The sequence below is a fragment of the Papilio polytes genome, unplaced genomic scaffold (genome assembly GCF_000836215.1).
Source record: "Papilio polytes unplaced genomic scaffold, Ppol_1.0 DF823731.1, whole genome shotgun sequence".
NCBI lineage: Eukaryota > Metazoa > Arthropoda > Insecta > Lepidoptera > Papilionidae > Papilio > Papilio polytes.
Genome location: NW_013525473.1, coordinates 4,884,268 through 4,892,952, shown reverse-complemented (window position 1 = coordinate 4,892,952; position 8,685 = coordinate 4,884,268).

Sequence of the window (8,685 nt, the reverse complement as noted above, 5' to 3'; positions counted from 1 at the left end):
AGCCCTCTAGTGAATAAACGAAGCAATTTTGAATACAGTTATTTTATTTATTATATTTTTAGGCAAGTCTGTGGTTGACCAAATTCTTTTTGACCATATTAAATTTTTGTGTGCCAACGTCATAGGTTCTTGTATCTTTTATGATAACATTATCAAATTTTATTGTTTACTCTGTCTGAAGATTTATCATTTCGTTGATATTTATAATAGCCCTGTTGACACTTCAACTTGGTATTACTTGGACAATTTTTAAACATTTTTTTAATGTTCTGTTTGTATTTGGGTGTCCAAGTATTTAATTCCGTTTTTTGTACTGTGAACTGGTGCACATTTTTACTTTAATATATAACAAAAATACTTAACCAAAACTGACATTATGATCTGTTACTCTATGTCTAGAATTATGCTAATGCCAATAGGCCAAAATACTTGTGACTACAAGTATATTTAAAAAAATGGCATTTAGTAATTCAATAGGAATACCTTTAGCATCGAAGGTTCAAAGTATTTCAACTCCCACAAATATCTGTGATGTGGGCGATTGATCGATTACATGTAGATCTATCATGCTTTTTGTTGTTTCCACGAAGTGTTAGGTCGACGTGCTGCTTAATAATGCCGTGAATAAATATTGTATAGGCTTTATTAACTCTGAAAAATATTAACCTATGAAAGTTTTATCAAAGTCTGAAATCCTTATACAGATTCTACCTATAATGATTGAAAGTTATATGAACAAATTTTATGAATTAACTTTCTAAAACTGGAATGTAAAATATGATCCAGTCCAGCACGGTGACCTGGTTATTGTACTTAAATTCTTTTTGGAGAACGAGTTTTTGACTTTACTGTCAGAACAGTGCCGGATAAACCAGCGCGGGGCCTGTTGCAAATTCTGTCAAGGGGTTTGGTTTGCTTTAGGTTCTCAAGATTAGGGTAGTAATAAAACATTTCTTTATTACTGTTACACAGACATTGGAGCGCGGCCCCCAGATTCACAGGGCCCGTAGCATTTGCTACTCTTGCTATATGGCTAATCTGGCACTGCAGAAGAATTAAATATTCGCACAAATTCATGGGATTTTTGTCCATCGTTTAATAGATCGATTTATGTTTTCCATACAAAACTTTCCGATAAAGTAACCTTTATTGGGTTACCAGTAAGTATTTCTCATTGACCTCAATGTTACTAACTATGAAACGCTTTATAACTTGAAAATTACTGTTTAATACAAAACGATCCTAATCTTAAGGTAAGTAGTAATAATGAGGCTATCAGCACGAATGGGGAACAATTAAATTGCAATAAGGCGACACGAGCGCCCACTGGCGACTTATCGCCTCACTAAAACTGTGTCGCGGATGCCGATACAAAAGTTATGTTGTTTTGTTTAACTTTCTTTTAAAGGAAAGGAATGTTGAAAGAATGTTTAATAGTGACGGCATTTTTGTTGTAAGAATGCGGCACAACCGAAAAAGTGATCCATATTCGACTTGTGCCTTTCACAAAATAATTTAAGACTTTAAGGGCCTGTCCCACCAAATTGTAAATTTTTTAAAAATAATCCAACGTGTAAAATATGTGATGGAAATATCGCATTTTCTTACCTTATCTGACGGTGACGTCAATTTTAAGCTATCTGAGCCTCTATCAGCCAGTGGGGGCTAGGCCCTAAAAGATAGACTTTTGCCGATGACTGAAGAATATTCAGCGAACAAAAACAAGCAACAAACAACCATTGTGTTTACGCTTTTCTCTTTCAGTTTGATAAAAAATAAATTGTTGTCAAAGTTTCTCTAAGTTTATTAGTGAGCTTAGAGCATTTAAGTTTATTTAGTTATTAATCGTCGTTCACATAAATATGAATATTTTCAACTTAACTCTAAGACAAAATCACTAGGAACGATTAAAGTTCTGTTGGTTTATAATTACGCAACGCTAACAATGCGAGACAAGTTCGCTGCGAACATCTCCGCCGCCCGCCGCTAGATGACGCAACGCGTTGTGAAAGCGATACCACGGAATTAGGTTAACGCGCGGCCGCGACGACGTTCGCCCAAGCTCGACTCGCGGACACGCGTATATTTTTAATAATCGTGCCTTACAGTTATGTTGTGCTTAAAACATTCCAACGTATTGGTACAAAAAACGAATCAAAAGATCATTGATTAAATTTCATTTTGTGTGGTATAAATTATGCATTACAGTGCAGTTAACTGACATTACTGTCTTATGTTCCTACGTTTTACAATTCTTACCAATTTTTAATTAGTATTTGATAATGTCTCCGAAAGTATAGACCACTTATTTGCTTTCTCTTTTCTTAAACTGTTCCATCGATTATATCAATATCACAGCAGAGCACAATGACATCGGATACTACATTTAAAGATAACTTAATTTTAATCATTTATGTATACAGCCCTTTTGGTACCTTTGTAAGAAAACTCAAATGAAACATTTCTTACCGAATAGTGCAAAACAAAAGAAAGCACAACGTGTTATGTCATTCAATGAATGTCGTTACCAATACTGAACTGTTGTACAAAAACATCTTGTTATCCTTTTCATTCTCATTGAAACAGCGGAGACAATACGAGAACGCGATTTTAGTCATTTATATGTTTATTGCATTTGCATTCAGTACGTATTTAAGAATAGCTGTTCGTATACGGCTAAATCCGCATCATACAAAAACTTTATTTTACAATTATTTACTATTATTTTACAATCTTTAATTTGCAAAAATACAAATTCCAATGCTTAAATTACAACGAAGATCTTTGCCATTGGTAACAAATACCGTTACCATGGCAATCTTGCTTCATCGCTACGATTGGTCTGTAGTTTGTGTCCCATTCTCGCATTTTTCACCTAATATTTCCCCTAAATTAAAAAGTGTGTCGTAAGTGTTGGACTCAAATGTTAAAACTAAAGTATATAATTATGCTTATATAGCGGAGGTCCAACACAAGAAAGAAGTGTGTTTACGTTTTATTATATTAACTTCTATAGACTATAGATAGATTATCAATATTCCTATTGCAGTGTGCAGCGTCCGACATGGCCTTGACCAACGAATTTAGGTCAAGAGAAATCGATCTATTCGTGCCACTTTAATCTCTTACTACTGAATTATGTAAAGATGTGCCAATCGATACGTCACACGTGAAAGTAATTATGAAATCTAAATAAAACTGAAGATATAAATGTATATTTTATTGTGATATTGACAGACCTAATCTTACTTAATATTATAAATGTGATAGTTTAGATGGATGTTCGTTAGAGTTTGTAGCTTAAACGGCTGAACGGATCTAGTTGAAAAGCATAGATGTAGAGCATAGCCTGGAAAAACACATAGGCCACTTACTTTTGTTTTTTTATTATCACGAAGAAGTCGCGAGCAACAGCTCTAGTGTTATGATAATTGCAGTTATAGTATTTGTTTCCTTGTTACGCGATCGAATGTTGCTTATCTAATACTCTCAAGAGTAACTAGTTACTATGCTTTATGAAAATAAATAAATAATTTAATATCTACTGTTTATTATATTACTTAAGTTACGTTTTAAATCACTGTTTTCGTGAGTTATTGCAGTAACAAATAAGCTATCTCTGTTTGTTTATTTATTAAAAAGATGGCGTGAGAAAGGGATAGGAATATATTTCTCTACATATGTCGATGTTCCTAGATATTTTAGACTCTAATACAATCACGCTTTAATAATTTACATTTATACTTTGAGAGTTACGGTTTTAATAACAAAGATTTTACTCATACAGTCAAAGTAGAATTTATAATTTATATTCTGACTATATTTGTTATAATCTAGGTGTTGAAACAAAGCGAATCGCAGATGAACTTGGCCTCGTACTTGTATATAGGTCACTGTCAGACTTTGTGGAGCATTGTAACGATTGTTTTGCCGACTGTACACACAAACATATTGTATTCCATTTACATTATAACATTTTTCAATAGTAATATTATTAGGTGGAAAATAAAGATGGTTTGCATTGATTAGACTCCGAAACTACTGAACCGATATCAAAAGGTTTTTCTCATTAGGAGACATAGGTTATATTTTATATCTAAAACTTTAAAACGTCATTTTCAATGTACAATATGCGTATGTATGCATGTGTTTATATTTACACATAAAAATGTTTTACATTAAGATTGAACAGTTGTTATTTTGTTATAGAAAATTGCAACAACAAAGTTGATTGCCCTCACAACAGTCATTGAACTTTTAAAACTAACAGCTGTCTAATAATTACGAGACCTGCTGAATTTACAATATTTTCGCTAGTTAATAATTAGCTAATTGTGTAAATGGCTTATACTGTAGTATTCCAAGATGTAAGTATTATTAAAACATCAAACTTTGATGTATTTGCAATTTTTAATGTCAAGAAATAAGTTATTTAAAACCAGCTTTGCCCGCGACTTTGTCCACGCAATGTTAAGATAAAAAAGTAGCCAATAATATGCCCGTCTACGTCAGCTATCTTTTAGTGAAAGTCCCTTCGAAATCGGCCTGGTCGTTTCGGAGATCACCCGGAACAAACCCATCTTGCGGACTGACAGAGACAAAAAAAAATCGATTTCGTTATCAGCAACGTTATCATCATCTTCCCGACATCTGGAATTTTTCTTTTGATCTTACAGACATTGTAATTTTATTATATAGATAGAGGATTTCGTGAAAAAATACTTTTAGCAAATAATAGTTATTTACTCCTACATTGTTACATTTATTTTGATGATGAGTGTGTTAATAGTTATTACGTTTCGATAGACAAAAATGGTAGGCATTTATACAAAACTGTCATATAGGCAGTTTATTAAGTAAAATTGGCTTACAATTTTAGACAAAACTACATATTTGTGGTTGTTACGACACATCTGTTATTCGATTTTTTTGTATGTATTTTGTAATTTAACTTTCTCAATATAAATCTAATTTTATGTTATAAGCTTACGTTACTTTGTAATAAAAGGGCACATCTAAGCATAGTTTCCGCTGCTAATAAAAAAAACCTTGATTTCACTCAGCACATAATCGTTGATCAAACAAATTACAAAGCGTTAAAACAAGCGAAAAGCGCGGTTTTTGCCCTTCAAAAAGAGGTGAACGATCTCAGGTCTCATTGCCTCAAAAAAGATAGCCAAGAAAGCGAAAGATGGATTGAACCGAAGTTAACTATCGCGTGAGTTAAAAGTCGTTTTAGAATAGCAAAAAAAGCCATCGCAAACCGGTTGATATACCGAGCACACGGACCGGTGCGGATCTTACCGATGGTATTTCAATTTTGCAATTTTTTATCGATTTAGCAACCTTATTGGATTGTAAATTGAAAATTTCACTCTCTACATTTATGCCATTCATGAATTTATATGAAGTGAAAGACATACCTATATAACGAGACAAGAAAAATGTATTAAAACCAGTAGATTTAAAAAATCAATTAGTCCTTTTGACTTTATTTCCATGAAATACCATATAAACAATTAAGACAAGTAAAGGAGAAAATGCAAAACAAACATACTGAAGTAAAATAATATTATTAAATAACAAGTTACAATAAAATTAAGTGAATTCCCTCGTTAACCAAGTACCGGTATCTTAGCAGGCGGATTTGCATTTAACGGCAACAAGTGAATCATACTGCTAGAAAGTAAAAGCAGCAGGTTAATATTTCAATATGGGATTCTTTCTTTTAAATTACACGATAATAAAAGGGACAATTTAAAAAACCAATGATTTATTGATTCCGGGAAAGTTCCGAAAAGGAAACGACACTCTGTAATATAATATACTCTATGACAATCCGTAGAAGAATACTGGCAGTTCACTTTCCAAAATAGGCTTAGCTGTTGCTACTAAAAAAATGAGATTATTCAGTCAATCGAAATTATATTTTTAATGAACGCTATCTTTGTATCTAAATTATATTTTAAAGTTTGAATTTATGTAAAGAAACTGTAAATATAAAGTATGATCAATGTTGGTTAGTTACCAACGTACACGGAAGTGACCTTGTATTGTGTAGCGATGCGGGTCTAGCATGACGCCACGTCACTATTCAAGCGGTCCCATTGAAAAATATCTATTCCTGTAGTACGATGTAAATAAATGAACAATAATTTTAAAATTGGAATCTCCGTAAAGATAATTAATTGTACACAGTCTATAATTGGTTCCTAAGGAAAGTTCTTAATGTAGATTTTTCACCTCGAATAACAAGAGTGATTACTTAACTTCTCTTTGTTACCATTGAATAACTGGTGCGAAAATTTTTGATATTTTTTTTGTCTTATACGTCACCAGGATGATGGCAGAAGGGGAAGATATCCTCCCTACCTTGAGAAGTTTGATATAAATATTTTTTAGAAACAGAATAATACGTGGCAATCAGGTGTCACGGCAATAGAAATATCAAAAACACTAAAACAATGACAATACAAAATGTATTATCACATTGTCGATTAAACGCATACAATAGCTTCTAGCTTTTTTACAATAAGAAATTGTAGATAACAAATGTTTAATCGGTTTACCGAGTGTTGTCATCGAAACGCGATGCAAAGAGAATCACATGGCGAAGCTAAACAAAAACAAGGATTCTCACGTGCGTACAATGAGCGCGGAAAGTTGTGCGAACGCGACACTAGCGCCAAAGAAAGCTGGAAGAATAAACGATTCATCTTATATCTGGCTGCAAAAAGAAAAATTTCAAAGTTCACGCAAAACTATTAAACAACGCTTGAGATCTTTACCTTATTCGTTATATTATAATGTAATAGTTTGACAACTAACATCTCAAAGTTTTTTTGTAACATTTTACTTAGTTTATGATGACGTAGGTTAGGAACATAAGCGCACAACTTTGATCTCCAGTAAATATCTAATCCGGCTCCTAAGGGAACCCTTTGAGTCTAGTTGCTCATAAACATGGTTTAGGCTAAGCACGATCTGCGCTCGGCCACCTCAAGTCCGGCAAATCTGTAAACGCCTCGACAAGGCAAACAATGGCAACTAAGTCACAAAAAAAGTGCTTAAGAAAGTTGTTTTTTTTTATGCTCAATCAATTGATTTAAAATTCTTGTTTTTTAGATTTTAAATTAGGAATGTATATTCGATCCTTTGCAGATAATTACTAGAGGATGCACGCAATGTTTTTTTCTAGCCTCTGTTATCATACATCATCAGTAACATAGTCCTGATACATTAATATCGGATTTAATACAATTTTTTGTTACACAGTTTCTTATTAAAAAGTTACTCGATGCTCGCAAAATCCTATGATTTTTTGTTACGATATCTATATACCAGTACAAAAAAAACAATCATTCCAAAAAATGAACAAGAGACTGGTAAAAAGAAAAAAAAAACATTGAGAAACAAAACTTACTTTGTTGAGATAAAAACTGCAGCAGTCATAATGTTTATCAAAAGCGCACAACGAGCTTTGAATGCTCGGAAATCGGTTCAGAAAAAAATAGCGTTTCCCTGTCATGATAGTTTAAATTTCGCAAATGCATACCAGATTCAAACTATATTTCGTTTATTGAAAAGTTTCTGAAGAGTCAATAAAATAACTTTTAAATCGAAAGGTGAAACAGTTTGATTTTCTAAATATTAAAAATACTCAAAAAAGTTTTTCTATTAACAGCAGGTATTACGTCACTAGCTGCTAACCATGAAACGTCAATTTTAGTAAAGCGAGACGCAGGTATCTCTGGATACGTTTATCTCGCTCTATCTTACGGTAAAGTAATAGGCGAGACGGTCGCGGAGTGCGATCCAACCGTGAACCGCGCAAAAACATTGCGAGCAGAGAAATTTCCGTCATATTCCAGTTTTTGTTTCATGTAAATCGCTTTATAACGGAATATTCGCATCGAACGCGATAATGTCGAGCAGAACAAAGTGAATCTTTCCTTATTTCTAGAACTTATAATCGGATATTATTTTATTATTTAACCGAATATTACGAGCTGTCTTTCAATACCCTGATATTTACCTATATTATTTAAGTACCTTGAGAGTTTTACAAGTGATAATTCCCCAGTTATTTGTGACGAATTACCTCCGGCAATGGGAACAAAAAGGACTCTTTGTTCTTGACTACTCTTATTGTCTTTGGTTCCTTGATTTGCTTGATCGTACTTTATAGGACCTCCATTATTATCCTTTTAAATAGGTAGGTAGGTAGTTGATAGTTACCAAAATTTACCTCGGACGAAGAAAATAATACCAAGCGGCTTGCATATGCAATTCCATATGAACGTTGAAGAATTTGTAGTACCTACCATTTACTGTACTGTTGGGGTTACAGTTTTATAGATCTTAGTCTAGATGGATCCTAACTATGTGCAATAAATTAAACCAAGATAAAAAGGACGTGCAGAAACCGTGGTACGTGACATTCGTGTAATGCACCGAGACACGGCCCTAAACAACTCTTGGTACTAGGCAGCAAAGAGTACGCTTGTTATGTAAAAATATCTCTTCCATATTAACATTAAAAAATGAAGACTGATGGATTAGACGATTTATCGTAGGGCAATGCTGATATATATACACCCCTTGTAAAACGTAAGCATAGAATTAGAACAATAACAAGCACCATACTGTACAGGCCAAATGAATGAGAAACACTACAAAGTCTTT